Below are 18,479 nucleotides of genomic sequence, written 5' to 3'. Positions count from 1 at the left end.
ACACATCCCCAAAGGCAAGGGAATTAAAAGCAAACGTGAATTACTGGGACCTCATGAAGATTAAAGCTTCTGCACAGCAAAGGAAACAACCAACAAAACTAAAAGGCAACCAACGGAATGGGAAAAGATATTTGCAAATGACATATCGGACAAAGGGTTAGTATCCAAAATCTATAAAGAGCTCACCAAACTCCACACCCGAAAAACAAATAACCCAGTGAAGAAATGGGCAGAAAACATGAATAGACACTTCTCTAAAGAAGACATCCGGATGGCCAACAGGCACATGAAAAGATGTTCAGCGTCGCTCCTTATCAGGGAAATACAAATCAAAACCACACTCAGGTATCACCTCACGCCAGTCAGAGTGGCCAAAATGAACAAATCAGGAGACTCTAGATGCTGGAGAGGATGTGGAGAAACGGGAACCCTCTTGCACTGTTGGTGGGAATGCAAATTGGTGCAGCCGCTCTGGAAAGCAGTGTGGAGGTTCCTCAGAAAATTAAAAATAGACCTACCCTATGACCCAGCAATAGCACTGCTAGGAATTTATCCAAGGGATACAGGAGTACTGATGCATAGGGGCACTTGTACCCCAATGTTCATAGCAGCACTCTCAACAATAGCCAAATTATGGAAAGAGCCTAAATGTCCATCAACTGATGAATGGATAAAGAAATTGTGGTTTATATACACAATGGAATACTACGTGGCAATGAGAAAAAATGAAATATGGCCTTTTGTAGCAACGTGGATGGAACTGGAGAGTGTGATGCTAAGTGAAATAAGCCATACAGAGAAAGACAGATACCATATGGTTTCACTCTTATGTGGAGCCTGAGAAACTTAACAGGAACCCATGGGGGAGGGGGAGGAAAAAAGAAAAAAAAAAAAAGAGATTAGAATGGGAGAGAGCCAAAGCATAAGAGACTGTTAAAAACTGAGAACAAACTGAGGGTTGATGGGGGGTGGGAGGGAGGGGAGGGTGGGTGATGGGTATTGAGGAGGGCACCTTTTGGGATGAGCACTGGGTGTTGTATGGAAACCAATTTGACAATAAATTTCATATATTAAAAAAAAAAAAAAAAGTATCTTGGAGGCATATCCATGTCAGTTGATATAGCTCTACCCCATCTTTTAAAATTGCTGTGTCATATTCCATCAGAAGCACCAAAAGTTATATAATCATTTTCCTATTCATGGACATTTAGGTTAATTCCTTCTTTTGCTCTCATGTACAGTGCTGGAAAGAACATCACTTATGTGTCTCTGAATGTATGTATTTGTTCTCTAAGACAGACACTGAGACTTTCTGGGTCAAAGATAGACACGTTTAAAATGGTCATAGATTTTAGGGGCGCCTGGGTGGCGCAGTCGGTTAAGCGTCTGACTTCAGCCAGGTCACCATCTCGTGGTCCGTGAGTTCGAGCCCCGTGTCAGGCTCTGGGCTGATGGCTCAGAGCCTGGAGCCTGTTTCCGATTCTGTGTCTCCCTCTCTCTCTGCTCCTCCCCTGTTCATGCTCTGTCTCTCTCTGTCCCAAAAATAAATAAACGTTGGAAAAAAAAATTTTTTTAATTTAATTTATTAAGTAGGCTCCATGCCCAATGTGTAGCTTGAACTCACGACCCTGAGATCAAGAGTCACATGCTCTACTGATGGATGGAGCCAGCCACGCACCTCCTGAAGGTCGTAACTTTGACTAGATTCGTGAATCCAGGATCTAACTCTCTAGAAAGTTCCTAGGAAGAGCCTGGCATGTGGAAGATACAGGCAAACTTCAGAGATTTTGCGGGTTCAGTTCCAGACTGCCACAATAAAGCAAGTCAAATGAATGTTTTGGTTTCCCAGCATATATAAAAGTTATGTTTACACTATACTGTAGCCTATTAAATGTACAACAGCATTAGGCCTAAAAAACAATGTACATACCTTAATTAAAGAATACTTTATTGCTGGGGCACCTGGGTGGCTCAGTCAGTTAAGTGTCGACTCTTGATTTCGGCTCACGTCATGATCTCACAGTTCATGAGTGATTCAAGCCCCGCATCGGGCTCTGTGCTGATAGCGTGGAGCCTGCCTGGGATTCTCTCTCTCCCGCTCTCTCTGTCACTCCCCTGGTCGCTCTCTCTCTCTCGTTCTCCATCTCAAAATTAAATAAATAAATGTTAAAAATAATATATTTAAGAAATACTTTATTGCTAAAAAATGCTAACCATCATCTGGGCTTTTTGCTGGTGGAGGGTCTTGCCTGGATGCTGACGGCTGCTCACCAAGTGGAGTGGTGGTTGCTGAAGGTTGGGGTGGCTGTGGCAGTTTCTTAAGACAACGGTAAAGCTTGCCACATCGATTGACTCTTCCTTTAGAGAGTGATTTCTCTGTTTCATGTGATGTTGTGTGATAGCATTTTACCCACAGGAGATCTTTTTTCAAAATTGGAGTTAATTCTTCTCAAATCCTGCTGCTGCTTTGACAACTCAGTTTATCTGCTAAATCCTCTCTTGTCATTTCAGTCATCTTCGCCAGGAGTGGAAACCACTTTCACAAAGGCCACTACTTTCTTTGGTCATCCATAAGATGCAACTTCTCATGCATTAAAAGTTTTATCATGAGAAGGCAGCAATTCAGTCCCACCTTCAGATTCCATGTGTTGTTTTTAATGTTTATTTATTTTTGAGAGAAAGAGAAAGCACAAGCCAGGGAGGGGCAGAGAGAGGGGGAGACAGAGGATCCAAAGTGGGCTATGCACTGACAGCAGTGAGTCTGATGACAGCAGTGGGGCTCGAACTCACGAATGGCGAGATCATGACCTGAGCCAAAGCTAGACGCTCAACCGATTGAGCCACCCAGATGTCCCAGGCTCCACTTTTAATTCTGGTTCTCCTGCTATTTCCACTACATCTGTGGTGACTTCCTCCACTGGACAGCCTCAAAGTCATCCATCGATAAGGGTTGGAATCAACTTCTTCCAGACTCTTGTTAATGCTGATATTTTCACCTCTTGCCATGAATCACAAATGTCCTTAACAGCATCCAGAATGGTGAATCCTTTCCAGAAGGTTTCCAATTGACTTTGCCCAGATGCATCGGAGGAATCACTTTTTATGGCATCTCTAGCCTTACAAAATGTATTTCTCAAATAATAAGACTTGAAATTCAAAATTACTTCTCTATCCACGGGCTGCAGAATGGATGTTACGTTAGCAGGCACGAAGACAACATTCATCTCATTGTACCACCCCCATCAGCACCCTTGGGTGACTAGATGCATTGTCAGTGAGCACTAATATTTTGAAAGAAAATTTTTTTTTCCCCCTGAGCAGTGAGTCTCAATACTGGGCTTAAAATATTAGGCAAACAGATGTGCTGTCGGCCAGGCTTTGTTGTTCCATTCATAGAGCACAAGCAGAGCAGGTTTAGCATAATTCTTAAGGGCTCAAGCCTTTCCAGAATGGTGAGTGAGCACTGGCTTCAATTCAAAGTCACCAGCTACATTAGCCCCTACGAAGAGAATCAGCCCCTTCTTTGAACCTCTGAAGCCAGGCGTTGATTTCTCTTCTCTAGCTTTGAACGTCTTGTTGTTGAGTGAAAATCTATTGGTCAGTGTAGCCATTTTCACTATGTCTAAATACTTTGCTGCAGCTTCTGCAACAGCGCCTTCTGCTTCACCTTGGACTTTGAGGTTAGGACGACAGCCTCTTTCCTTTGCGCCTCACGAACCAGTATCTGCCAATTTCAAGCTTTTCTTGTGCAGCTTCTTCGCCTCTCAGCCTCCACGGAACTGGAGAGAGTTAGCACTTTGCTCTGGATTAGGCTTTGGCTTAAGAGAATGTTTCCTCTTCTATCCAGACCGCTTAAACCTTCTCATCAGCAGTAAGTCCTCTCGCTTTCTTCGCATTTGCGTGTCCGCTGGAGGAGCCCTTTTGATCTCCTTCGGGAACTTTCCCTTTGCACTCACAGCTTGGCTAAATGATGCAAGAGCCCTGGCTCTGGACTATCTCCGCTTTCAACATGCCCTACTCCCTGAGCGTAGTCACTTCTAGCTTTTGACTTAAAGTGAGAGACAAGGGACTCTTCCTGTCACTTGCACCCTTAGAGGCCAGCGTAGGGTTCCTAACTGGCCTAATTTCAATACTGCTGAGTCTCAGGGAACAGGGAGGCCCGAGGGCAGGGGGAGACGAGGGAAGGGCTGATTAAGTTTGCTATCTTCTATGGGCACGCTTCGTGGCTCCCCAAAACAATGACAATAGTAACGTCAAAGATCACTGATCACAGGTCACCATCACAAATATAATAGTAAAGAAAAAGTTCGGAATACTGTGAGAATTACCAGAATGTGTCACACAGACATGAAGTGAGCAGATGCTGTTGGAAAAATGGCGTCAATAGACTTGCTCAACACAGGGTTGCCACAAACCTTCAGTTTGTAAAAATCTCATTGTCTGCGAAGCACAACAAAGCCAAGTGAGGTAAAAGGAGGAGTGTCTGTGCTGGAGGCAAATGGAGTGATGGCGTGTTGAACTTTGCCAGGCCCTGTGATTCTGGAAAACAGCAAACAGAATCGCCCTCTCTCTTTGTTTCTTAGGAGACAGCTTAGTGCAAAGAAGTCACCTTCCCCCTGTGACCTGGGTAACACTCGTGAATGCTCCCCTGGCTTACCTGTGACAGGGCCAGACCCAGGCCCTCCATTGCTTCATAAATAATTAGCTGAATGGCCTGTCACCAGCGAATCATTGGAAAAAAGTGCTTGTTAACCAACCTTTGGTGCAGATTCTCTTCTTTCCCTGGGCCCTGTCCCACCCCCAGCCTGAGCCAGTAGACAGCCACTCCCGAGAATAGGCTGGTCTCAGGAGAAAACCTCCTTTCATCTACTGTCTGGTCACAGCCTGCCTGCCCATGCAATGTCCCTCACCTGGAGCCATCTGCACGTGTTTACTTCCCCCTCTAAAAGCAACATTCTGTTTTTGGTCCAACCCTTGAGATACTTGCAGACCTATGGTCAGAGTATTCCCCATACGACGCCAGTCCTATCCCCCTGCAATAACCCTTTCAAATAAAACCTCTCCTTAGTAAATCAGGATTTGTTTTTATTTGACAGTGAATTAACAAAGCCAAAGTTCATAGAAGGCCATCTGCTTATCCTTATCTGTAAGAAGGCACAGCACAGAGGCCTGGGTGTGAGCCTTGGTCCCACCATCCCTACCTATGCAACCCTGGTCAAGTTATTTAACTTCCCTGTGTCTCCATTTCCTCATCTGTAAAGTGGACTTACTAATGATACCTAAACCAGTTAATATTTGTGATGTGTTTAGCAGTGCCTGTTCCCAGTAGTAATTATATAGATTAAAAAAATAAATAAAGCTGTTATCCTTCCTGATTTTCAGGCCTTTGCATGCACAAATTGGCAGACGAAGAATTTGTGTCTAGTGAGGATCAATTCAACATCTCAGTTAAGATGCATGCTGCCTGAATCTGCGTCTTCCACACGTGAGTTTTGGAGAATGTTCTGTGTAGTTGTGTGGACCCTCTCTTTCTTCATCCGGGAAGTGGGGTTATGACAGTACTTCCCTCCTAGGCTGATGTTGGGAGGTAACACACAGTAGATGCTTTACACAAGACCCCACATGTTGTAAGCAGCTCTTATCAGTATCGTGGCTCTAACCAGGACATCGTTTGTGATTTACAGTGTTAAAGATCAGGCTATGCTAGCCCTGAGCCTATGCAAGTGTCAGGGCACCTTGGGAAAGAAAGCCGCTCCCTGTTGGGAATCCTTGTGTACTCTGGAAACCCCAAGACAAGGCTGGGGCCTTGGGGAAAAGACAAGTGTCTCATAAGGGCTCTCTAATGGTAATCTCTGAAAATAACCACACGCTGCATGGATTGCGTGTTCACCAAGTTCCTGCCAGCCTCTCACATACTAACTCATTACATGCTCCCAACCACTCTGGAAGGTAAGTCATTTTACTACCATCAGTTGCAGAGGAGGAAACTGAGACACAAAAAGAGTTAAATCGTTCAGCTGGGACATGGCAGGGTTAGGTTGGAACCCAAGCAGGGTCCAGGATCTAAACAGCTGGGATATAAAATATTCAATTCTTTGGAGCACCTGGCTGGCTCAGTTGGCAGAGCGCGTGACTTTTGATCTCAGGGTCATGAGTTCGATCCCCACGTCAGGTGTAGAGATTACTTAAAATAAATAAATAAAATCTTTAAAAATATTCCATTCTTTTAGCACCCAGGATTTAGCACAAAGAAGATGGTCAGTAAAAAGCATGTGTTGACTAAATGGGCATTTAAGAAGGCATTGGAATGTGAATGCTTTCAGAACAGAGAATCCTGTCACTCACGTTGATAGTACCTGACTCAAAGTAAGTACTCAACAAAACATTTGTTGAGTTGGACATCCATCCCTGGTAGAGGGTGGATGACATGCTGGAGTTGGGTTTAAGCTATGCCGTTTGAGATCATTCTATCTCTAGTAGCCTAGAAATATATCAACTTGGAGCAAGTAATGAGCATTTAAACGAAATCTGTGCAAGATAGGAGTGAGTTTGAAATACGGATTCATTCTAAAAATATTGATAAAGTCTCCCTTTATGTGCAAAATGGAAACAGTATGAATCCCTTTAATTAAAAAGAGTTAACAATTGTGTAGTCTCAAAGCTGGTGGGCTCATGGAAACTAGATTTGTGCCATTGCTACTCGAGAGTGCTGGATTAGCTGGTGAGCAGAAACAGTCCAATGTTTGTTCAAATCTTAAATTAGGTAAGTTGTGAAGTTCAGAAGTTCTTTAGAACCATGTCCCTTGAATGTAACACACCACCCTGTAAAGGTGAGACTGCATGTGCTCTTGGATACAAGCTGGTCCCTTGGAAGCGACATTCAAGTCTTTTTTTTTTTTTTTTTCCTTTAATTCTTTTAATGTCCGTTTATTTTTGAGGGAGAGAACACGAGCTGGGGAGGGGCACAGAGAGAGAGAGACAGAGGGAGAGAGAGGGAGACACAGAATCCGAAGCAGGCTCCAGGCTCCGAGCTGTCAGCACAGAGCCTGATGCAGGGCTCAAACCCACGGACCGTGAGATCATGACCTGAGCCGAGGTCGGACGCTTAACCGACTGTGCCACGCAGGTGCCCCCCTTGGAAGCTACATTCAGAAAGAGGCACGAAGAGGGAAGAATGTGTAAGCCTGTAAATTTCTAGTCATTATCCAAACATCCTACAAGTAATGAAACTTTAAGATCAACAACGGGGGGGGCGCCTGGGTGGCTCAGTCGGTTAGGTGTCTGACCTCGGCTCAGGTCATGATCTCACGGTTGGTGAGTTCGAGCCCCACATCGGGCTCTGTGCTGACAGCTCGGAGCCTGGAGCCTGCTTCGGATTCTGTGTCTCCTTTCCTCTCTGCCCTTCCCCAACTTGTGCTCTGTCTCTCTCTGTCTCTCAAAAATAAATAAATGTAAAAAAAATTTTTTTAATCAACAATGGGGAAGTAAAAGAAGAAATCCCTATTTATCTTACCAATGTAGCACAACTTTTATAGGCTTCATGTTTTTTCTTCTAGACTTCTTTCTGCACATTGTTCTTTAACAATTCCAGTTATAGCACACATATAATTTGACAACTAATTTTTAAATTAATATTAGGTAAACCATTTTTACACATTTCTACATTGTCTTCAACACCACAAACCATTATTTTTCATAATGAGATGAAATTCTCCCTATTAAAATGCAACAGAGAGGGATGCCTGGGTGGCTGAGTCAGTTAAGCTTCTGACTCTTGGTTTCAGCTCAGGTCATGATTTCCTGGTTCATGGGTTCAAACCCCTCATCAGGCTCTGTGCTGGCAGTGTGGAGCCTGCTTGGAATTCTCTCTCTCCCTCTCTCTCTATCCCTGCCCCTCCCCAACTTGCACTGTCTCTGTCTCTCTCAGAATAAATAAACTTTAAAAACTAAAAATAGGGATGCCTGGGTGGCTCAGTCAGTTAAGCATCCAACTTCTGCTCAGATCATGATCTCACATTTCGTGAGTTCGAGCCCTGCGTTGGGCTCCGTGCTGACAGCTCAGAGCCTGGAGCCTGCTTCAGATTCTGTGACTTCCTCTCTCTCTGCCCCTCCCCTGCTTGTACTCTGTCTGTCTGTCTCTCTCTCTCAAAAAACAATAAAAAAAATTTTTAATAAAAAATTAATTAATTAATTAATTAATTTAACAAATGCAGCATGGAGAAATGGTCTGAGCCTGGATTCTGGAGCTAGGAGACTTGAGTTCAAATCCTGGCTCTGCCACTTACCAAAGTCACTCATGTGACTTTGGCCCATCAACCCCTCTGTGCCTCAGTTTCCTCATCTGTAATGTAGGGCGATACTAGCCCCTGCTTCCTAGGGTTGTTAGAAGGATTAAAATGGTTTGATTAATTAAAGTAATTGGCACAAGGCCTGGCACATGGCATTTACTATTCAGGTGTTTGTTAAGTAAATGGCAGCTGTGTTCTTCAACCCTGCTACTATTTTCATTGCCTGCTTCTAGTTCCTGGAACCAAAAGAATTGTCAGCTCAGTTCTTATCTTGGGTCATCGGCTCTACTTTCTGCCAGTGGTCCCATCTCTCCCACACCCTGTCCCTAAAGCCCCTCCGAGTCCTCCCGTTATCAGTGATCTCTTGGACCAACAGCAGCCACAAGCAGGGCTTCTTAGGGGTATAGGCATCTTCGGAGGTATTGAGGGTTTTTCTCACAGTGGATTTCACTTCTAACAGTGGAACGCACAAACACAAACTGAAGATCTGCTATGTATCAATAAGAGCATGGTCTGATATGTGTTTTGCTTGCACGGGGCGTTTTGTAGAAATCTAAACTAACACCTAGAATCAGGGGAGTTCACCTGAGAATCCAGGCCAATGGTTTCTCTTGGTTAACCGGGAGATAAGCCAACCGCAGGCCTGCATTCCAACAAGGAACCCCTGACTTGAAACTGAGGATCCCTATGCTCCCTGCCATGGGTCATACTCTCAGAGCAGGGCTCCATGGTGGGCATGTGCCACTCCCAGAATTCCTTTTTACTTATTTATTCATTCATTCTTTCACTTACTTATTTACTTACTTATTTGTTTATTTATTTATTTTAAATAAAATTTATTGTCAAATTGGCTAACACACAACACCCAATGCTCATCCCAACAAGTGCCCTCCTCTATGCACTCCCGGCATTCCTAATGATACCTGCCCCACTCCTGTAGCCTTGTGAGCCTCCAAGACCCTTGATGTACTTTGTCCCACTTACAAAAGTCATCTGGGCCCAGAGATGCTTATCTTGAAACCTGTGCAAAACTGAGGAGGAAATGACTGGCTCCTCCCTTGCTTAAGACTTAAGCAATCCATCAGATTGCCACCCTCGTGTTGTCACTGCCTGTTCCCTATAAAATATATTAGGGTTGATAAAATGGTAGATAAATAAAATAAAACTCTAGTGCACTTAAGGCTTCCCTGAGGGTCATTTAAGGCTCAGCTCTTAACCCAGGAAGAGCAAATACTTGCAACTGTACCACCAACACCACCTCCTTTGCCAGTGGTATTCTCAAGGTAGTAACTGTTGGGTGGTGTGGCCCCGGGAAAAGTCCATTCTGTAATGGAAATAAATGCATTTTTTTCCCTGAAATAGAATCTTTATGAATAATTATGCCACGCTATTGCCATCTTTTTTTAAAGTTTATTTATTTATTTTGAGAGAGACAGAGACAGGGAACAGAGACCGCATGAGCAGGGGAGGGGCAGAGAGAGAGAGGGAGAATCCCAAGCAGGCTCTGCTCCACCAGCACAGAGTCCGACATAGAGCTCGAACTCACAAAACTTTGAGATCTTGACCTGTGCCAAAATCAAGAGTCAGATGCTCAACTGACTGAGCCACCCAAGCACCCCTGCTATTCCTCTCTTAAGATGGTCAACTGAGATGCCAAAACATTCAATACTTGTTCAAGGCCACACATCTGGGATATGCTAGAGTTGTCTTTTGAACCCAGATTTGCTCTTTCTCAGGCACGTTCTTTTCCGTCTATGAGTCGTTGTCTCTTTGAGCACCTTGGGCAGAAGATGGGCAGGGAGGATGCCCAAAGTGGGGACACCAATGAGAGCTGTCTGCCAGAGAAGTGTCTCCATCACTGGTGCCACCTCTCTTCCCAGAGGATGGATTCCTATCATCCGTGCAACAGCACCAACTGCTTACACCTGCTCATCCAGAAGGGGAAATGCAACAATTTGTTCTCAAGTGGTGCATGAGGGAACAGCTCCTAGACTGGCTGCAAAAGAAGCAAAAGTGACTCTGCTGGGCTTGGGCAAGGGCTAGACTCCCAGACCACAGTCCAGTCCTGATGTCTGTCCTGAACTTCCCCTGTGGCCACCCCAAACTCATCACCTATGGCTTCACCTTCTAGAATTCCTTATTCTCCTAAATGACATCACTCTCCTCCCAGTTACACAAGACCAGTGCCTTCTCCTGATCCTCACCTCCATTCAGTCCCCTTGCCTTCCATCCTAAGATTTTGACAGCCATCTCCATATCTCCTTTTCTGCACCTCATGATGAAAAAATCCAGGTCAACCCAGGTCAGCCTACCATCAGATGGCCACCAAGGTTGGGGTGCAGTAGGAAAGGGCATCATAATTGTCCAAAATTTCATATTACATCTATTCAGGTTATTCTAGTTAAGAAACAATGGACATGAGTCTCAGTACTGACATCCCTGAAACCCACGCTGATGGGGAAGATGTGTGGTCAGCTGAAATGATCAGAATTTCAGAAATCCTTGGCCAAGCCCAGACACCATTAGAAAGACTCCTCTTTGAGTCTTGGGTACTCTGGCTGAGTACCCAGATTAGGGTGGGGAAACTCCCTGTTGACAGTACTAGGGGACTCAGCCAAGACTTCCCGGACCCATTTCCTCTAAGGGTGTCTTTGCAGAGTGCTTTTTGGGTTTTTTTCTCTAATCCACTAAATACCCACCTTCTCATAAAGAAAGAAAACAGGGAGAGATGAGCCAACAGTTGGTATCCATGACCATAAAAAGAGGTAGGGCGCTGGCTTTCCCTAAATGCCACTTTTAACTTCGGACGTGTCTTCCTATCTCCACATTCATTCATTTGTGCATGCATCATCCATCTGGGAATCCCTGGGCTAAGTCCTAGAAACACCACCATCAAAGAGAGACCTCTCCCCAACTTCATGGTGCTTACTGCCTTAATCCTGAGTCCCACTGAAATCCCTGGGACACTCTAAAAAAATCAGCGCCCAGGCCACATGCCCAGACAGTCTTAATCTAGTTGGTCTGAGATGGCACTAAATGCTGGCAACAGTTTCTAAAGCTCTCCAGGCGATTCCCATTTGCAGTCACGGTTGAGAAACACTGATGTAAGGTGGGGATCTCAGCCAGGGTGACTTTGCTCCCCTGGATATTGGGTAATATGTCAAGGCTCTTTTTTTTTTTCTTTTTGGTCACAACTCTGATGATCCAATGGGTAGATGTGGGGATGCTACTTGACATCCTGTAGCTCACAGGGCAAACCCCACCACAAAAAGTTGTCTGGCTCCAAATAGCAGTAGTGTTGAGGTTGAGAAATTCTAGCTAGGAGGAAGACAGACATTAGGTAAATTATTACAATACAGAGTGGTGAATGTTATAAATAGAAAGTTCTGGGAACTATAGGCCATAGGTAATATTTATAGGGAACCCCAAATCCCTTCTTTAGTAAATATGCCATCGGAGAAGAATACTGGCAGGAGAGAGAAAGAACTAGGTCCCCTCCATCAGGCCGGGACTCTGGTGCTATCTAGTCCACGATTCTACCTCCTGTGCCCAAAACAGCGCTTGGCATGTTGTAGTTGCTCTGTAAATATTTGCTTAATGACAAAACGCCCACTGATTACGTGGAAGCATCGGGCACCGTCACCTTTCTCTTCACCCCACTCTGTACTGGTTTCCTGGACTCGCTGCTCCTCCTCTCCAGCCTGCCAGCCCCTGCCAGCCCCTGCCCTGCCGTATGTCTGCACCTCAGAGCCCAGTTCTGTCCCTGAGCCTACCCTTCCTCTGCCTCCAGCCTTAGACATTTCCACTGACCACAAGCTAAAATTCAGGTTCTTCGGTTCAGCAGCAAAGGCTGTACCATCTGATTCCAATCTACATTTCCAAGTTTATCTCCCCCTCTCCTTCTGCTTGCATCCTGAATGCCACACGGAACCATACCTAGAACATCCTTGGTGTCTCCTCACCCACATCTGATTACATCAGACATTCTGCCTGGAATGCTTATTCATGTCCCTTTCGCCATTCCTTGCCATTTGAATTTTTAAAAAACTATTCCCTACAAGAAAACCTTGTATAATGGACTATGTACCCATCTTCCATCTACAAGAATTATCAATATTCTGTTTTATTTATTTCCTCCCCCAATAGTTTTCCCCTTTTCTCTGCATTTTTTAAAAAAAAAAATTTATTTATTTATTTAAGTAATCTCTCCACCCAACATGGAGCTCGAACTTACGACCTTGAGATCAAGAGTCGCACGCTTTTCTGACTGAGCCAGCCAGGCACCCCTTTTTCTCCTACATTTTAAAGCAAATCCCACCCTTAATATCATGTTATCCATAAACCTATAATTATGTCAGTATACACCACCAAAAGGCAAGGACTTTTCAAATATAACTATATGGTCTTTATAAGCTTGCAAAAAGTAACAATTCCTTTTTTATGTTTATTTATTTTTGAGAGAGAGAGAGAGACAGATGGAGCATGAGTGGGGAAGGGGCAAAGAGCGAGACACAGCATCCAAAGCAGGGTCATTCTCCGAACCCACAAACTGTGAGATCATAACCTGAGCCAAAGTGAGTAGCTTAACCAGCTGAGCCACCCCAGTGCCCCAACAATTCTTGTTCACTGTCATCTAATACCTAGGATGTACTCCTCTTTCCCCGTTCATTTCCAAAATGTCTTTTTACAGTCGGTTTGACTCAAGGTGCAAACAAGTTCCACGCGTCACATTTGGTCTTCATGTCTCTCAAGTGTCATCTCTTCTACAGAATTCTATTCCCCTTTTCATCCCATTTATTTGTTGAGGAAACCGTGGCATTTATCCTAAATAATTATTATTTATTATTAATTATTATTATTATTATTTATTCTAAATAATACCCCACGTTCTAAGTTTGGCAAACTGCTTCCTTATTCTGTTCTTTAATTTGTTCCTCCGTCTTCTGTATTTCTGGTAAAGTTAGAGCTAGAGGCTTAAGTTGATTTAGGTTTATTTTTCTCCCCCCAAGACTGCCTCGTAGGCGGTGCTGGATGCCTTCTTTTGCACCACCCACAAGGGCAAGCATGAGTCGTGTTGCACTTTTAATGATGGTGATTGATCAGCAAATTCAGGTGCTGGCAACCCAACCATATAATTCAAGGTTCCCCGTCAAACTTTCACATGAGGCTTAGCCTACATTAATGACCATTGCCTCCTTCACTATTGCATTCAAGATAACACACACACGCATACACACACGTACACACACACACAAAATGATTCTTCTACTTCTGTCACTTCTTTCGCATTTATTAACTAGAATTGTGAAGACTGACAACATTTTTAAACTGTATTCCTTAGCCTTACCATAATTATTATTGTAATTTATGATTATTTTGAACTGCCATATGTATATCAAGAATAAAGCAAGTAAGGGGCACCTGGCTGGCTCAGTGGGTGGAGCATGCAACTCTTGATCTGGGGTCCTGAGTTCGAGCCCCATGTTGGGAGCAGAGATAACAAAGAAATAAGCTTTAAAAAAGAAAAGAATAAAGCAAATGAAGTATTATGTTAATGTCATTAGGAACCAAGATTTTCAGCATCGAAGTAATTCAGTAAAAGCCCTGGCATCTTAAATTTGGATTAAAAGCATCAATACCCTTTCCAAACATCACATTTTCTTCAGTTCTGTCCTCTCAAAAGGCTTAGAGGCAACGACATTCCTCAACATTCATATTTTGAAACCCTAATCCCAACGTGATGGAATTAGGAGCTGGGGCCTTCGAGAGGTGATTAGCTCATGAGGTTGGAACCTCTTGGATGGTATTAGTGCTCTTAGAAGCTAGTCTGTGGACTGTAGAGCTAGTCTGCTCACTTTCTTGCAGGGGACGATACAAGGAGAATCAGCAGCCAGCGACCTGGAAAAGGATATTCCCCGGAACCTGACTACGTGGGCGCCAGAACTGTGAGAAATGCGTTTCTCTTGTTTTTTAAATTTTTGTTTTAATGTTTACTTATTTATTTATTTATTTATTTATTTGAGAGAGAGAGAGACAGACAAAGCACAAGCCAGGGAAGGGGCAGAGAGAGAGGGAGACACAGAATCCAAAGCAGGCTCCAGGCTCTGAGCTGTCTCAGCACAGAGCCCGACACGGGGCTTGAACCCGTGAACTGTGAGATCACGACCCGAACCGAAGTCAGACGCTCAACTGACTGAGTCAGCCAGGCGCCCCACATTTCTCTTGTTTATTAGCTGCCCAGTTTATGGTGCCTTTTTAGAGCAGCCTGAGCTAAGACACCTTTGAAGCTGTCGATGGTTTAACAATCAGCGCCCCAAATTTCTGAGTATTCAACAATGGTCTCTCTAAAGCCGGTAGAAGCTGACCCCAGCACACAGCTGGAAACATGAAGCAGCTGAGGGAACCTGCAGTTGGTTTTCAGGAACTTAGAAAAGATGTACCTCAGGGAAGAAAAAGAATATTAGCTTGGCGCCTGATGGCTCATATCTGAGGTATCCACACTACATGTTTTCCTACCTCAGGACCTTCACACATGTCATACTTCCTCATCTTTTTCGTTTTGTTTTTGCCTTGTTGGGTCATTCTCATCCTCCCGGCCTTCGCTGAAATATCACCACCTCAGAGAGACCTTCCTGACTATTGTGTTTAAAGTAGATGTCCCCTCGCTCTTCTGGTGGATGTTCCTATGATGTGCCACCCAGATTCCCTTCAAGAAAAACTTGCCCCAGAAACAGAGTTTTGTTGGCAGACATCCTTCAGAAGTCAGCTCCTCGAGGGGCGCTTGGGTGGCTCAGTCAGTTGAGTGTCCGTTGAGCGTCTGACTTTGGTTCAGCTCATGATCTCACAGTTCGTGAGGTCCAGCCCTGTGTCGGGCTCTGGGCTGACACCTTGGAGCCTGGAGCCTGCTTCAGATTCTGTGTCTCCCTCTCTCTCTGCCTCTCCCCTGCTCATGCTCTGTCTGTCTCTCTCTCTGTCTCTCTCTCTCTCAAAAATAAATAAACATTTAAAAAAGAAGAATAAGAAGTCCGCTCCTCCAGCAATTGTCTCAGCTAAAGAGAGCCACCCTCCCCAGTATGGTCCCCATTCAACAATTGATCCATGCAAAAGCATGAACACAGGTCTGGTCATCACAGCCCAACCTGGGAGAAATCTGAAGGGTCATGTCAGTGCTAGAGCTCCCCAAGGGGCTGAGAACCTTGCTTCCTTCTCTCCTCCCCGGAGGTGCACATTCTAGGACGCTCCTTAAGAAACGCCTCGCGTGCTCCGCTCTGCCTCAGAGTCTGCTTCCCAGGGGAGCCAACCCACACCATTCTGCCATCCCTAATCCCACACCATATTATTCTTTTTCTCAGCCTTTTGGTCGTTTTCTTCAATTCGAACATTATCATATTTGTTGATTGAATTGCTTTTTAAAAAATTCCCTTAGTGGAATATGAAGTGACGATTTATGCATGGCAACTCTTCTCATATTCATATGCTACCACCATATATGACATGCAATAGGTAGTCAATGATTAAAAAAAAAAAAACATTCTCCAAGGGGCGCCTGGGTGGCTCAGTCAGTTGAGCGTCCAACTCTTGCTTTTGGCTCAGGTCATGATCTCACAGTTTCTGGGTTCAAGTCCCACATCGGGCCCCACGCTGGCAGTGTGGAGCCTGCTTGTGATTCTCTCTCTCCTTCTCTCTCTGCCTCTCTCTCAAAATAAGCTTAAAAAAAAAAAAAAACTTTTAAAAAATCTCCCAGGGGTGCCTGGATGGCTTAGTCAGGTGAGCATCCAACTCTTGATTTTGGCTCATGTCATGATCCAAGGGTCGTGGGATTGAGCCCCATGTACAGCACCATAGTGAGCAAGAGCCTGCTTAAGATTCTCTCTCTCTCTCTCTCTGCCCCTCTCCCCTGCTTGTGCTCTCTCTCTCTCTGTTCCTAAAAAAATAATAATAAATAAAATAAAAATAAATTCTCTAAGTATAGCCAGTGATGCACTGATGGGCCACAAACAGATCCCTCCCCCTCCCCCACCAAATTCGGATCCTTTTTTAATGACCATTTTCATCCATTCATTTTTGTTTTACATGCACTTATTAGAGGCTTCTCAAATTTTGTATTCACGTATGAAATTAGAGTATGCAAATGGCTCTTAACCCAGCATTCTATCAAGATCTGGTTGCCATAAATATCTGTTTTGCCCCTAGGGCATAGAGGAAACAAAAAGTTGGTGCGGAAATGGGTGTGGTAGGCAGGCCCTAAGGAATTTTGCCTGTCTAAGGGAACTAGGTCCCAAAGGTTCAAGAGCCTTATATTTATATGTTATCTTATTTCATGCCTAAGATCTCAAGATTAAAGTCAGTCTTTTTAAGAAAATAATTTAAATTTTCTAGAACAGTTAGATTTGTAGAAAAATAAGGAAGACTGTATAGAATTCCCACATACCCTGCATACAGTTTCCCCCCATCATTAACATCTTAGATTAGTATGTGACATTTTCTATAATTAATGAAACGATATGGGTACATTACAATTCACTAAATTCCATATTTATTCAGATTTCCTTAACTTTTTACTTAATGTCCTTCTTCTGTTCCCATCCAGGACACCACATTACATTTTTAGTGGTCCTGTCTCCTTAGGTTTCTCTTGGCTGTGGCAGTTTCTCAGACTTTTTTTGTCTTTGGTATCTTTGATGGTTTTAAAGAGTACTGGTCAGGTGTGTTGTAGGATACCCCTTTCCTGGAATTTGTCTGATGTTTTTCTCACGATTAGCCTAGGATTATGGGTTTGGGGAAGGAGATCACAGAGATAAAGTGCCTTTCATCACATCATATGAAGAGTACGCTATCAGCAGGACTTGTGACTGTTGATGTTATCCTTGGTGACCTGAGCGAAGCAATGTTCTCAGGTTTCTTCACTGTAAAGTTACTCTCTTTTCCCTTTCTGTACTGTGCCATCGGGAAGGAAGTCTGTGCATAGCTCACACTTAAGGAGTAAGCAGCTATCTTCCCTTCTTTTAGAATGAAGTATCTATGTAAATTACTTGGAATTTTTCTGCATGGGAGATTTGTCTTTTCTCCCTCATTTATTAATTTATTTGATCATTTATTTATATCATTATGGGCTCATGGATATTCATTTTATACCTTGGGTGATAATCCAATACCATTTTATTGCTCACATTATTTCAACTTTGGCCATTTGGCGTTCTTTCAGTTGGATTCTGTAAAAGTATATCTTTTTATTCATATTTTATTTTTTATTGTTTTTAACTGTTTATTTTTGAGAGAGAGCAAATGGAGAAGGGGCAGAAAGAGAGGGATACAGAGAATCCGAAGCGGGCTCCACAAGGTTAGCACAGAGCCTGATGTGGGGCTCGAACCCACAAACCATGAGATCATGACCTGAGCTGAAATCAAGGGTTGGACACTTAACCGACTGGGGCACTCAGGCACCCCTCTTCTTATGCCTGTTTTCAAGAAGAGGAAACCAATCTTCAAAGAATATAAAGTTTACACCATCATTCAACTAACAAGAGCAGAGGTGCAGTTAGAATCATAAGATTCTACAGCACACACTTGTTTTTGTTTTGTTTTTTGTTTTCCTCTTCATCATGTTTCATCTGAATATGGTCAATCTTTATAAATCAATAACTAGTGTATGTTTCACCTGATGGAGTTATTTAAGGCAATAACTGTTTTGAGACTATCCATCTTCTATGTACATTATAGAGGAAATTTCTTAGGTATTTTTTTTTTTTTTTACTTTTATGTGTACACTTTGATGAATTTTCACAGAGTGAATCCATTCATGCAGTTAGCACCCAGATCAGGAAACAGAACATTACCAGCTCACCAAAACCTCCCTGTGTCCCCTTCCAGTCATCTCCACCCCAAAGGTTGCCACTATTCTGATGTCTAACAGCATAGATCAGTTGTGCCTGATTTTTACCTTAAATAAAGGGAATCATACATTCATCTTTTTTGAGGCTGGATTCTTTTGCTCATTCTCCTGTTCTCATGTGGTTTTGCTAGTGGAATTTTTTTGTTAAAGGTTCCATCTCTATATTTCACAAGGAAGGTTACAAGCAAAGTTACACTTGTAAAAACACGTTAAGCAACTACATAAAAAACACCCCACGCTACCACATAAAAAGTAAATTTACTTAAGAGTAACATAACACAAAGAAAGGAAAACTACCT

At 43.5% G+C, this 18,479-nt stretch overlaps 2 protein-coding genes and 1 non-coding gene across 3 annotated transcripts in view; 2 read left to right on the top strand and 1 right to left on the bottom strand.

Annotated features, from left to right (window-relative positions):
* HSD17B2 (hydroxysteroid 17-beta dehydrogenase 2) overlaps positions 1-18,479 on the bottom strand; it is a 94,303-nt gene that overhangs the window by 48,494 nt on the left and 27,330 nt on the right. The window lies entirely within an intron of this gene.
* Positions 6,103-6,175, top strand: TRNAK-UUU. The gene has a single exon. It is a non-coding gene; the product is annotated as a tRNA-Lys (tRNA).
* SDR42E1 (short chain dehydrogenase/reductase family 42E, member 1) overlaps positions 14,140-18,479 on the top strand; it is a 58,632-nt gene continuing 54,292 nt past the window's right edge. The window contains exon 1 of the mRNA XM_045439860.1: positions 14,140-14,233. The gene's annotated coding sequence lies outside the window, so the exon portion shown is untranslated. The remainder of the gene's footprint in view (positions 14,234-18,479) is intronic.

This window comes from Leopardus geoffroyi, chromosome E2, assembly GCF_018350155.1.
Source record: "Leopardus geoffroyi isolate Oge1 chromosome E2, O.geoffroyi_Oge1_pat1.0, whole genome shotgun sequence".
NCBI classification, from domain to species: domain Eukaryota; kingdom Metazoa; phylum Chordata; class Mammalia; order Carnivora; family Felidae; genus Leopardus; species Leopardus geoffroyi.
The sequence above is the reverse complement of the archived record's forward strand: the minus strand, read 5'-3'. Positions and strand labels throughout refer to the sequence as shown.